General features: G+C 41.7%; 1 pseudogene; it reads left to right on the top strand.

Annotated features, from left to right (window-relative positions):
* The first annotated feature begins 7436 nt into the window (after positions 1-7436).
* On the top strand, positions 7437-12299 carry LOC109565522 (small integral membrane protein 20-like; annotated as a pseudogene).
* The last annotated feature ends 520 nt before the right edge of the window (positions 12300-12819 follow it).

Here is a 12819-nt window from a genome sequence, read left to right as displayed (position 1 = left end):
GCAAGAGTACTGGAGTGGGTTGCCATTGCCTTCTCCCATTATGGAAACTATTAAATTATAAGTTCCTTGTGGTTAGTAGCTGGCTTTTTTTTTTCTCTGTCTCTTTGTTGGACAGTAGCCTGCTAGGGTCTTCTGTCTATGGCATTTCATTTCTCAGGCAAGAATAGTGGGGTGGGTAGCCATTTTGTTCTCCAGAGAATCTTCTATACCCAGGGTCAAACCTGCATTTCCTGTATCTCCTGCATTGGCAGACATTCTTTCCCACCGGGCCACCTGGGAAGCCCCAGTAGCTGGCTCTTTTATGCATAATACACCATGCTTTACATTAGCTCCACGTTTGTGTTCCACTGCAAATGCCCATATTTTACAGATGAAGAAACAGAATTAAAAAGTTTTGGTGAACCTAAGCTGAGCTCAAATTTCTCTTACAACCTGCCTGTCTATCCCACTGCCCTGCCCTGTACCTCTGTCTTCTGTGTTTTGGTTGTAACTTTGTTAAGTTGGATTCTCTATAGAGGATCGCAGTATGGACAATATTGGGGGGAAAAGGAGACTATGTAGGCTGAGTCCAGTGAAAATGCTACAGTAAGGTTTTTATTGGTTTCCCACTGGAGTGTCAGAGAAGGCAATGGCACCCTACTCCAGTACTCTTGCCTGGAAAATCCATGGACGGAGGAGCCTGGTAGGCTGCAGTCCATGGGGTCGCTAAGAGTTGGACACGGCTGAGCGACTTCACTTTCACTTTTCACTTTCATGCATTGGAGAGGGAAATGGCAACCCACTCCAGTGTTCTTGCCTGGAGAATCCCAGGGACAGAGGAGCCTAATGGGCTGCCGTCTATGGGGTCGCACAGGGTTGGACAAGACTGAAGCGACTTAGCAGCAGCAGCAGCAGCACTGGAGTGTACCTGTAATTGCTGTTATTACAGTCTTATAGATATCCTTGTTTCCTGAATTCCACAGACAAGCAGAAGGTTGGAATGGACAGGAGAGAGACACTGCCAAGGGTAGGGGGTGGTCAGGGAGGAGGGAATGAGCTGCTTGGTGATGGTGATGCAGGAGCAGGTTGGGTATCTAGAGAGAAGAATTGTAATTCCACAGCTTCATTACGTGCAACAAGGCTTTTGCTCCTGTCGTTCTGTACTTTCATCCTCCTGATTGGTAAAGACCACAGACAGTTTTTACTGGCTTATGAGCACGGTGAGATGTTTCCCAGTGTGGACAAGCAAATGGAGGAAATTTAATCAAGTGGCTGTAAGGGCCTTGAAGTATGAATGGACTCTAATAGATGTGATATCTTTAAAAAATGATCATCCAGGTTACCAATTGCATTATTAACTTTTCCTTATTACAAACGATATCCCAAGTCTTAAGTATTTAGGGAGAGATTAGTCCAAGTCACATTACTCTCCTTTCCAGATGCACGCACAGGGTCTTCTGTGGCTGCTTTTCTTGAAACTCACAGAAGAAAGGGTAATTTTAGTAAAATCAATGAGATCTGGGAAGGAAAGTCCAAAGTCAGCTCTGCACTTCTTTGGGAATTGAATGAATGGCCCACATTCTGGGGAAGCATGTAAATTTTTAGTGATTTTGTTCTTGAGTGTCAGTGTTTATAAATCATGGTACTGGTATCCTTGGGCAATGTGAAGGGAATGAGAACTGTTCAGGCCATCTAAGGATTTACAATCTCCAGGTGGCTGTGATAATTTAGAATGAGTGGAGCTGGGACAACTTCTTTTGAGAGAAATATTGAGGACTATTGAGAAGAGTGTTTCATTAAAAATAATGTGCATGTCAACCATTCAGGTAAGTTGATAATAATGTAAATTTCTTGGACACACCCCAGACTCTAATTCAGATAATTGTTTATAATTACCTCTTGTGGCTATGATGCAGATGGACACAATCAGGAACTGGTTTAGAAAAGAATTCTATGGTTTGGCTCTAAGAGGCCATTCTCAGTAACAAAAATGTGGCATAAGATGAAAGCAAGCATGGGGCATCAAAACTTGCTAAGCTAGAGAGAGAGCAGACAAATGCAATGGATGGGTAAGAAGCCTTAAACATAGACACCACCTGGAATACCATTTTAAAATTCAAAATTCTTTACCACCTCCAATTTTTTCAGTAGTTTCTTGAACTTCAGCCCATAAGTTACAATTTTTTTCTTTTCTTTTTAAATTATTTTTTAACTGAAGGATAGTTGCTTTACAGAATTGTGTTGGTTTCTGCCAAACATCAGCACAAATCAGCCATAGGTATATATATGTCCCCTCCCTCTTGAACCTCTCTCCCACTACCATTTTTAAGTATTCAAATATTATTTGTTTTTTACAATTTAAAAATTTTATTATTAAAATTACAAGTCATCAGTTTTGCAAAGCTTAACCTTATAAAGCTGAAGCAATACCTTCCCAAGCACTGTCAGCTACTAGATTGTTCTGGAAGCAACTACACTGCATTAAAAAAAATTATTTTATTGAAGAATGTTTGGTATACAATATGCTGTGCATATTTAGTGTATAAAATGATGAGTTTGGAGATAAGTAGCCTACCATGAAACCATCACTGCTATATATGCCACAAATAAGTCCATCCCCTCCAAAAGTTTCTTCCTGCCCTCTTTATTTATTATTATTTTGTGATAAGAACAGTGAAATAAAATCTAGCCTCTTAGCAAACTTTAAGGATGTGTGGTTGATTGTATGTGTCAACTTGATTGGCCAATGCCCAGATAGTGTGTAAAACATTTCTGGGTGTGTCTGTATGCTTCTGAAAGAGATTAGCATTTGAACCTGTAGAATGAGTAAAGAAGATTGGCAGTGCAGGTGGGCATCATCTAATCCATTTAGGGCCTGAGTAGAACAAGATGGAGGAAGGGTAAATCTGCTCTCTCTGCTTGAGTTAGGACATCTATCTTCTCCTACCCTTGACTATCAGTACTTCTGTTCCTCAGGCCTTCAGAGTCAGACTGGGACTTTCTCTGTCCACTTCCCTGGTTTTCAGGCTTTTGGACTCAGACAGAATTCACCACTAGATTCCCTATATCTCCATCTAGGAGATATATTATCAGACTTCTCAGCCCCCATGATAAAATCTTGACCCTTCTTTCTCTCTCTGGAGAACCTAATAGGATACAGTATAGTATTATTACTTATAGGTACCATGGTGTACATTTTATTTTTAGGACATTCACCTTGCATAACTAAAATTCCATAAATTGCCATTTTCATAGGATCACTGCTACTATCACTATTATTCTCTATTGTGATTTGCAGACCACAAGGAATAAACATTGTTTCATGTCCCAGGGGTGCTGGATCTCAAAGTATAGTCTCTAGGCCAGCAGCATAGCATCACCTGGGAACTTGTTAGAATTGCAAATACTCAAGTGGAGTTAAATTTGGCAGAGTTGGAATACTGTCTATTTCATCCATGACTTGAATAATTTTTTCTAGTTCTTCTGGACAGAACTAGTTCTTCTAGTTCATCAGGACAATCAGTAAAACCAAAATAAATCAATACCCATTGACCCAGGTAGTCCTTATCAGTTTTGGACTTGCCAGTATGAGTTGTGAGGGAAAACGGGCCCCCAATAAAGGCTTTCCAATGCTTCGCTGCCATTCCTTCTCCAGTTTCTCTGTCTTTTCTTTCTTGAAGTACTTCACTCCAGCCAATAAAGCTCCCCAAATAGCAAATGTGATGGCTAAAGACTTCCAGGAAACAGGCCCGGGCTTCAAGGGGGCACGTGGGGTCTCTGCTGCCCTTCCGTTCTGGGGTCCTGCGTCATGCCTCCTCTGGCTTCGTGCAGAGCTGCCCCAGCAAGACCCTCATGGTCTCCTTCCCTGGGCACCAAACCCAGAATCCGTGAGGCAAGAGACGCCAAAGTTGGCTGCCGGAAGCCGCATTATCCAGCCAGCACGAGTGACAGCCCTGCCATGAGCTTGAGAGTGCAGGCAGATTCTTTACCATTGAGCCACTGGGGAAGCCCAGAGCTTTCTGAGATGGGAACAAAAAATGGGTTTTAAGAAACTCTCCAAGCAATAAATGCTGGAGAGGGTGTGGAGAAAAGGGAACCCTCTTACACTGTTGGTGGGAATGCAAACTAGTATAGCCACTATGGAGAACACTGTGGAGATTCCTTAAAAAACCAGAAACAGAACTGCCATACGACCCAGCAATCCCATTGCTGGGCATACACACCGAGGAATCCAGAATTGAAAGAGACACGTGTACCCCAATGTTCATCACAGCACTGTTTATAATAGCTAGGACATGGAAGCAACCTAGATGCCCATCACTGGACAAATGGATAAGAAAGCAGTGGTACATATACACAATGGAGTATTACTCAGCCATTAAAAAGAATACATTTGAATCAGTTCTAATGAGGTGGATGAAACTGGAGCTGATTATACAGAGTGAAGTAAGCCAGAAAGAGAAACACCAATACAGTATACTAACGCATATATATGGAATTTAGAAAGACGGTAATGATAGCCCTGTATGTGAGACAGCAAACGAGACACAGATGTATAGAACAGTCTTTTGGACTCTGTGGGAGAGAGAGGGGGGGTGATTTGGGAGAATGGCATTGAAACATGTATAATATCATATAAGAAACAAGTCGCTGGTCCAGGTTCGATGCAGGATACAGGATGCTTGGGGATAGTGCACTGGGGTGACCCAGAGGGATGGTATGGGGAAGGAGGTGGGAGAGGGTTCAGGATTGGGAATACGTGTACACCCGTGGTGGATTCATGTTGATGTATGGCAAAACCTATACAATATTGTAAAGTAATTAGCCTCTAATTAAAATAAATAAATTTAAATTAAAAAAAAAAAAGAAACTCTCCAGGTGATTCTGATGCATTGCTGATGTTTAAGAACAACTATCCTAGGGAAATAAACTTTATTTAGTAGACATTTCTGCATCATTAACTGACATAGAGTAGATGGAGTCATCAGTATCAGACAGAATTAAAAAAAAAAAAAAGCCCATCTGGAGTAATAATAATAGTAATAGCTAGTTCTTAAAGAACTTGTGTGTGTTTGTGTGTTCAGTCATGTCTGACTCTTTGCAACTCCATGGACTGTAGCCCACTGGGCTCGTCTGTCCATGGAACTTTCCAGGCAAGAATATTGAATCAGGTTGCCATTCCTACTCCAGGGGATCTTCCCAACTCAGGGATTAAACTTGCATCTCTCATCTCTCCTTCATTGGCTTTCACAAATTTGGTAAAAACAAACAAACAAACATATGTATAAAGAAAGGATAGAGCCATAAAATTGCCCATTGATTCTCTAATATAATTTTGTTCAGTACGCTAAATATATATTTGTATACAGAGTCTGGTATCAAACAGGCAAACATATCACAGAAGATATATGGAATAATGGAAATACTCTGCACATGGACACAGCTTGTCCTGGCATTGCCATTTAAGAATTGTGTGAGACTAGGCATGGCACTTCCTGGGGAATAGCTCCTCATTGAGAAATGACAGACTTAGATGATGCCTCAAGTTCTTTCTTGCAACAAAATAGTATATTCTTCATACCATGCCTGAAGTTTAATTTCAATGACATTTCCCGCTGGGTCTAATTTCCCAAAGAGAGGCCCTTGATGCTTAAGCCTATAGAATATAAGGTCAATGTGTCAGTCAGGGTGAAGCAAGTCAAATTGAACCTATTTTAAATTGTTCAGTAGAAGAAATTTAATTGAGGAACACATTTAAAATGTTTGGGAAGACCCGAAGAGGCAACAATAGGATGATACCCCCAGCTCCAGTGTTTCAGGGACAAAAGGAAGAGGTGGTTTTACCAGAACCCAAGGTCTGGGCTACCTGGAAAGAGTTGGGATCCTGATGGCAGAGGTTTTACTAAGCAAGTGGATGTACTAAAATCAAGGTGGAAGGAGTCACTTGAATGAATAGAAACGTGTTGAGAAGGGCTTCTCGAATGAGCTTGAACCACAAAGAGTTTCTAGAGCCATAAGAGAAAGTCTATAGCTCCTACTCTCCTGTGTCCTGTCTAATTCCCTTTCAGAGCCTCCCACTGGTTAACTTTAACCAGAAGTCACTGGATAAAGAATCCTAGCAAATGTAGGTTGCCAGGGTCAGTTTTCCTGTAACAAAGAAAAGTTTTAACTGATGCAGTGAAACCAGAGAATCTATTACAGAATCCCTCACTTCTATTTTCAGTGAATTTCTTGTCCTAAATTCCAGACTGATTGGCCATATATTTGATTCTCAGTCCCAGAACTCTGATTAATCAGCTGTGGAGACTACAAACCAAGTATAGTCACTTCTGAATATTCCTCCCCAACTACTGTCAAACTAGTCACCTCCACACCAGATCCTGGTAGTATACAAATCCTCCAAGAAGGGAGCTAGAATAAAGAGATTTATCCTGGAGCTGGTCTTCAGGAACATGGCTCTTTCTGTGGAAGAGGACTGTGGACCTTCTTTGGCAGTAGGAGTAGCATGTCACTCCATCTTCATGGAAAGCAGCAGGTTTAAAAAAAGCACCTAGATCTGGTCATGGTGGTGCCTTCTAGCTAAGGTATCAGGGAGGTCCCCCCACTCAAGGCTGCAAGAGTAACTAAAAAGCCACAGTGCTTCAGCTGAATCAGATCAAGGGGATTCCTTCCTTTGACAGCTTCCTACCGATTACTAGTTGAGTCCCATAGTGCTAGACACTCTTGACATTTTCCAGATCATTCTTCCCTTTTGACTTAATTGGACTTGGTAGCATGATTCTCAATTGACTTAAAGACTGAGTCTCTAGCATAGAACTTCTCAACTTTGATACATATAATATCTCCTAAAATCTGATTCCTGAGATACAAATTCAGTAGGCCTGAGCTGGGCTTAAGGTACTGTAGTTCTAGAAACCTCCACAGGTATTGTTGGTGGTGTTGGACCACATGCCTCACTAAGAGTTTTTGTTTTGTTTTTATTGTTGATCTAGGAGGGCCTGAGGCCCATGTACTCATGGACTACATTCTAAACTCGCCCCCAAAAACATGCAACTAAAAGCAAAAACAAAGGCTTGTGTATCTGAGTGGATATAGAATCTAAATCACTCTGTTCAGTCATCTTACTCCATCTGAGGACCTCAAAGTGGCATGGAGGTCATGTAACTCTGACGAGACTGGGTAACGCTGGTCTCCTGGGAGTAATAAATGAAGATGCTTCACTTCATTGTATGGTGGCTCAATTTTAATAACTGGCTAGAGAATATCCTTCAGGCAGAGCAAACAGGATAGAAATAAAGTGAGATGGGAATAACTGGTTGGGTCATGGCCAAGTCATGAGCCATGTTGATGCTCCCATTTGACTGTCACTTACATAGTGCCTGTCAGGGCAGCCAGCTGGTTTTCCTCCAGGACACTGTCAGCATACCCAACTGTTTTCCATTTCCACAGATATCGCAATGATTGTCCCCACAAGGAAGAATCTGAAAGATGAATGTCTTAAAAATTGGAGAGGCCTTCTTGACAGCTGTAAGGAAATCTGACAGCTCTGAAAATAATATAATCTCTGAAAATGAGATTATATTATTTCACAGGGTATTAGTAATCACTGATTGATTTGTGCTTTGATTGTTCTGCTTCTGCATTGAGGGTCTAGCATTTATTTGTTGCCTTCTTGTCTGTTTTTCTGTTCTATCTAGATTTTTAAAAAACTGAAATTGTTCCACAGGGAGCAAAGAAATAGTATGTTGTTTATATTTCATACACAGACTGAAGTGAGTGATTAGTAGAATTGGTGGTATCAGTGAAAGATAAAATAAGGTCAAATTTCTAGGGAAAAGCATAAATAAGCAAGCAAGAAAATCAAAGGCAATGATGAATTGGGAATTGTTCCAGGATTAAGAAGAGCTTCTCAGGACATTAAGTTCCTTTAATTCTTAGTGGTTTTGAAGTCCTTTGTGTATGTGTGTATGTCTGTCTGTCTGTCGGATTAGGATGTTATTATTTGGAAAGAGAACAGAGCTTCACTTTCTTCATGTGAAATCACACAACATACTTCAATCTCAGGACAACTTTGTTGACTGAATGTAAAAATACATCAAATGCTTAGCATTTTCACTTGTATATAACATATTCTCAAGAACTTTCAACAATCCATATTAGTATTTCATAGGCTCTGACTCCATCTCTTAATGTTGAGAACATTCTTATGAAGGAAATCTTGTCTCCTTCTGAAGACACCTGCCTGCACTGAAGTTTAGCAGGATGAGAGGATTTACTGAAGATCACATAACTTCTAAGTGGGCCTTAGAAAACATCCCTATGAACAAAGCTAGTGGAGGTGATGGAATTCCAGTGGAGCTATTTCAAATCCTGAAAGATAATGCTGTGAAAGTGCTACACTCAATATGCCAGCAAATTTGGAAAACTCAGCAGTGGCCACCAGACTGGAAAAGGTCAGTTTTCATTTTAATCCCAAAGAAAGGCAATGCCAAAGAATGCTCAAACTACCGCACAGTTGCACTCATCTCACACGGTAGTAAAGCAATGCTCAAAATTTTCCAAGCCAGGCTTCAGCAATACGTGAACCGGGAACTTTCAGATGTTCAAGCTGGTTTTAGAAAAGGCAGAGGAACCAGAGATCAAATTGCCAACATCTACTGGATCATGGAAAAAGCAAGAGAGTTCCAGAAAAACATCTATTTCTGCTTTATTGACTATGCCAAAGCCTTTGACTGTATGGATCACAATAAACTGTGGAAAATTCTTCAAGAGATGGGAATACCAGAACACCTGATCTGCCTCTTCAGAAACCTATACGCAGGTCAGGAAGCAACAGTTAGAACTGGACATGGAACAACAGACTGGTTCCAAATAGGAAAAGGAGTACATCGAGGCTGTATATTGTCTGTCACCCTGCTTATTAAACTTATATGCAGAGTACATCATGAGAAATGCTGGACTGGAAGAAACACAAGCTGGAATCACGATTGCTGAGAGAAACATCAATAACCTAAGATGTGCAGATGACACCACTCTTATGGCAGAAAGTGAAGAGGAACTAAAAAGCCTATGGATGAAAGTGAAAGTGGATAGTGAAAAAGTTGGCTTAAAGCTCAACATTCAGGAAATGAAGATCATGGCATCCGGTCCCATCACTTCATGGGAAATAGATGTGGAAACAGTGTCAGACTTTATTTTTCTGGGCTCCAAAATCACTGCAGATAGTGACTGCAGCCATGAAATTAAAAGACGCTTACTCCTTGGAAGAAAAGTTATGACCAACCTAGATAGCATATTGAAAAGCAGAGACATTACTTTGCCAACAAAGTTCCATCTAGTCAAGGCTATGGTTTTTCCAGTAGTCATGTATGGATGTGAGAGTTGGACTGTGAAGAAGGCTGAGCGCTGAAGAATTGATGCTTTTGAGTTGTGGTGTTGGAGAAGAGTCTTGAGAGTCCCTTGGAATGCAAGGAGATCCAACCAGTCCATTCTGAGGAGATCAGCCCTGGGATTTCTTTGGAAGGACTGATGCTAAGGCTGAAACTCCAGTACTTTGGCCACCTCATGTGAAGAGTTGACTCATTGGAAAAGACTCTGATGCTGGGAGGGATTGGGGGCAGGAGGAGAAGGGGACACCAGAGGATGAGATGGCTGGATGGCATCACTGACTTGATGGACGTGAGTCTGAGTGAAGTCCGGGAGTTGGTGATGGACAGGGAGGCCTGGCGTGCTGCGATTCATGGGGTTGCAAAGAGTCGGACACGACTCAGAGACTCAACCGAACTGACTGACATAACTGGGAATTTAGACAAGTATGTTTAAACCCCAACTCTGTGGTTTCAAATCTCTGCTTTATATCCATATACTGTTAAGAAACGAATGTTTGTGGGCATCAGGGGACTGTGACTGTACCCCTTTGTGGATCTTGGAGCAAGATATTCAATGTGTAGTGCATGAACTTCTGTTTTGATGCCTATAGGTAGTCTGATTATGTCTAAACCTTATAAAAATTAGTCCTCCTGTTTCATCTCTGGAGCAGTAATTATCAATTTCATAAGTATTTTTTCATCTGTGTGTAGACCTATTGATTTCCCTTAACTCTTCCCTATTTAGTGTCCAGTCACTTATTCTGCTTTTTATTCTGCTTGATAATCAATTGTTATAACTTTGTCATCCTTTCCACACATTCCCCTACTCTTCACCCTCACTGAACCAAACTCCTTTGTAAAGAGCTAGAGTGGGTTGTTTCCTCCACTACTTTAATTTTTCTGCTCTCAACATCATGCAAGATGGATTACCTTCAGAGTTGACTCCATTTTATTTATCTTTTGAGATGTGTCTTTAATTGCTAAAGGGACTCCTGTTCTTTCTTTTCAAATTATACTGCAATTGCTGACTGAATTTCACTACAACTACCTGGAGGCAAATTTGGTGGAAAATATTTTATGTTGCTTCCTGAGCCCCATAATGAAACACGCTATGTTTGTTTCAAACTACCATAGCTGGCTTCAGTCCTAAATAAAGTTTCTAATTTTTTTTTTTCTAGCCAAACATTTAATTGTTCATAAACAGCTAGGTTCTTCCAACTGTGCTTGTGAAATATTTGATCTCATTTAGAAGCAAATCATTCACACCCTCTGCCAGGGGACTATCGTTGATAATAATCAGGACTCATATCTGCTGAGGTATTGTCTCCTCTTATGCAGGGAATTCTTAATATGATGGCTTAAGTGCTGCCTCTGCCTGGTTGGAAACCATATTGCTTGTTGCTCTCTGGTTGGCAGAGGATACATCTCCATCTGCATTTACTTTTCCATTTTAGTCTAAAAGACCAAATACCGCCTTCAGTCTCTGGCACACGCCTGTGGGTTGAATCGGAATTTAAATGTCCTCTTTACCTGCAATTTGTGAAAACCTTACACAGGGAGACATGTGAGTAGAGGTAGTGTCAGATAGCTGGTGCACATTTGCACAAGCAAAGTCTTGAGAGGCTATCTTCTACTTACCTCCTCCTACACGGCCCTCTTCTGTTTTCACATCTCAGTTGGGTCTTTGTGGAGGTGAATTCCCTGCTCCCAGACATAGTGTATCTACTATAGATGGTTAGATTGATTTCTGGGATGTAGGTCATATTTGCAGTTGCTGAATATTGGGGATGTTACAACTGGTGGCAAAATAAGTGCTCAGATGCATCTGCAGATGTTAGCAATTAGGGCCCGTGCCATTTTCCACAATTGTGTGCCCTAAAACTCCCTCACCCGCAGGTGCAGAACTATCTAACCCTTCAACCAGTGAGAGGCTGGTGGAATTTTGCAGCTCCTTTCTTTTGTGATAAGTGAGCTCTCATATATATTTGTTCTTCCCATACATAGCCCAGTCTCCTGGCTTAACTTCTTCTTGGGACTCCAGCTGCTGGTTCCCAATCCACTCGCCCTCTGGGTCTGGCCCAGAATTTCACCTAGAGGTCCTAAATTCCTGGCGTGGCTCTTGGACCTGGCTTTGAACACCTCTTTTAAAACCCACCTGTATTCCTAGCTCTGGTATAGGTTTCTACTTGTACTAAAAACTTCTGCCTGCTGTAGCTGTGCCCTGTCCTGCATCCACAGGGCAGGTCTCTTGGACCTAAAGACTGGCTCAGATTGTAATCAAGAGCACCACACCCCTTGGATTTGGTAATCTATACTCTTGGCTCCTCTCTAGATTGAACCAGACTTTTATTTCTGCCTGCTTTTCCCCATCCATTTTCAAAGTTGGCCTTGGCTCATAATTTCTTGCTAATGAGAACTTCCAACATGTCACATTTCATTTAGGAAGGTTTCTGGAGCCGGGTCATGGCCCAGCCGGCGGGAGCCAGGTTTGGAGAGTCCCAGGCACTAGGATAAACCAGGTAGCCCGGCTGGAGCCAGTTCCCAGAACCTGCGCACTGCTCTCATTTTCGGCGGCTTCATCTCCTGATGACGGCGTCGCCTTCTACCCCATCTACTCCGGGCCCTTATTGCGGCTGAAAGAGTACAGACTTAAAAGCTGCCCGGATTTCATCACACACCCTGGTGAGAAACAGAGGTGTTCCCAGCGTTGGGAGGAGCCCGTACTTCCTGTGGCCCCTTGGTGCCCTCAGCCACTGGCTCACACTCCCTCCCATCGCATACACATCCAGTCTGGGTCACACAGCAGGAAGGTGGGAGCACTAGAAAAAGAAGGAACAAACCATAAATCGAGCTGGTATTGTTCAACAAGACGTACAGCCACCAGGGTTGAAAGTGTGGTCTGATCCATTTGGCCAGAAATGAGAAGACTAACACCACCTCCAATTATGAAAGTAGACAGAGACTTAATGCCTTCAATTCTGCAGCAAGTGCAATAAGTCACCTGGCTAGAGAACACTGGCTGGAGCAGAAAACTCTAGAAGGCCATAAAGAGTCCTGTGAATGAGGATTATGTCCCTTCTTAAAAGAACCCTGGAACAAATCATACTATTAGGAGGGTTTTCATGATTTGGTTTCCTTTCTAAAAATGAAGCTGTCTCACTCAACTGGGCTTGAATACTATCTACATATTATTAAGTTTCTACCTCTTAGCCAGCCAAGCTGTGATATGAATACAAGCGACCAGTAGACTGGGGAAGATCCTAGACTGTTTTGCCATCCTCCAAATAGGAAATTTCAGGGGAAAACTACCATATTGAGCAGCCTCATAAGGCTCACTGAAAATTTTAAAGTTGATAAAACTCTTTGAGAACAAGGTACATTTTTACTCCTTAAGAATAAATAGTTCAACTCAACTATCTCATAAGGAAGGTTGCTGCATGTTGAGAAATAAATATATTTGAAGCAAACTAAA

The sequence above is a fragment of the Bos indicus genome, chromosome 11 (assembly GCF_029378745.1).
Source record: "Bos indicus isolate NIAB-ARS_2022 breed Sahiwal x Tharparkar chromosome 11, NIAB-ARS_B.indTharparkar_mat_pri_1.0, whole genome shotgun sequence".
Taxonomy (NCBI): domain Eukaryota; kingdom Metazoa; phylum Chordata; class Mammalia; order Artiodactyla; family Bovidae; genus Bos; species Bos indicus.
The sequence above is the reverse complement of the archived record's forward strand: the minus strand, read 5'-3'. Positions and strand labels throughout refer to the sequence as shown.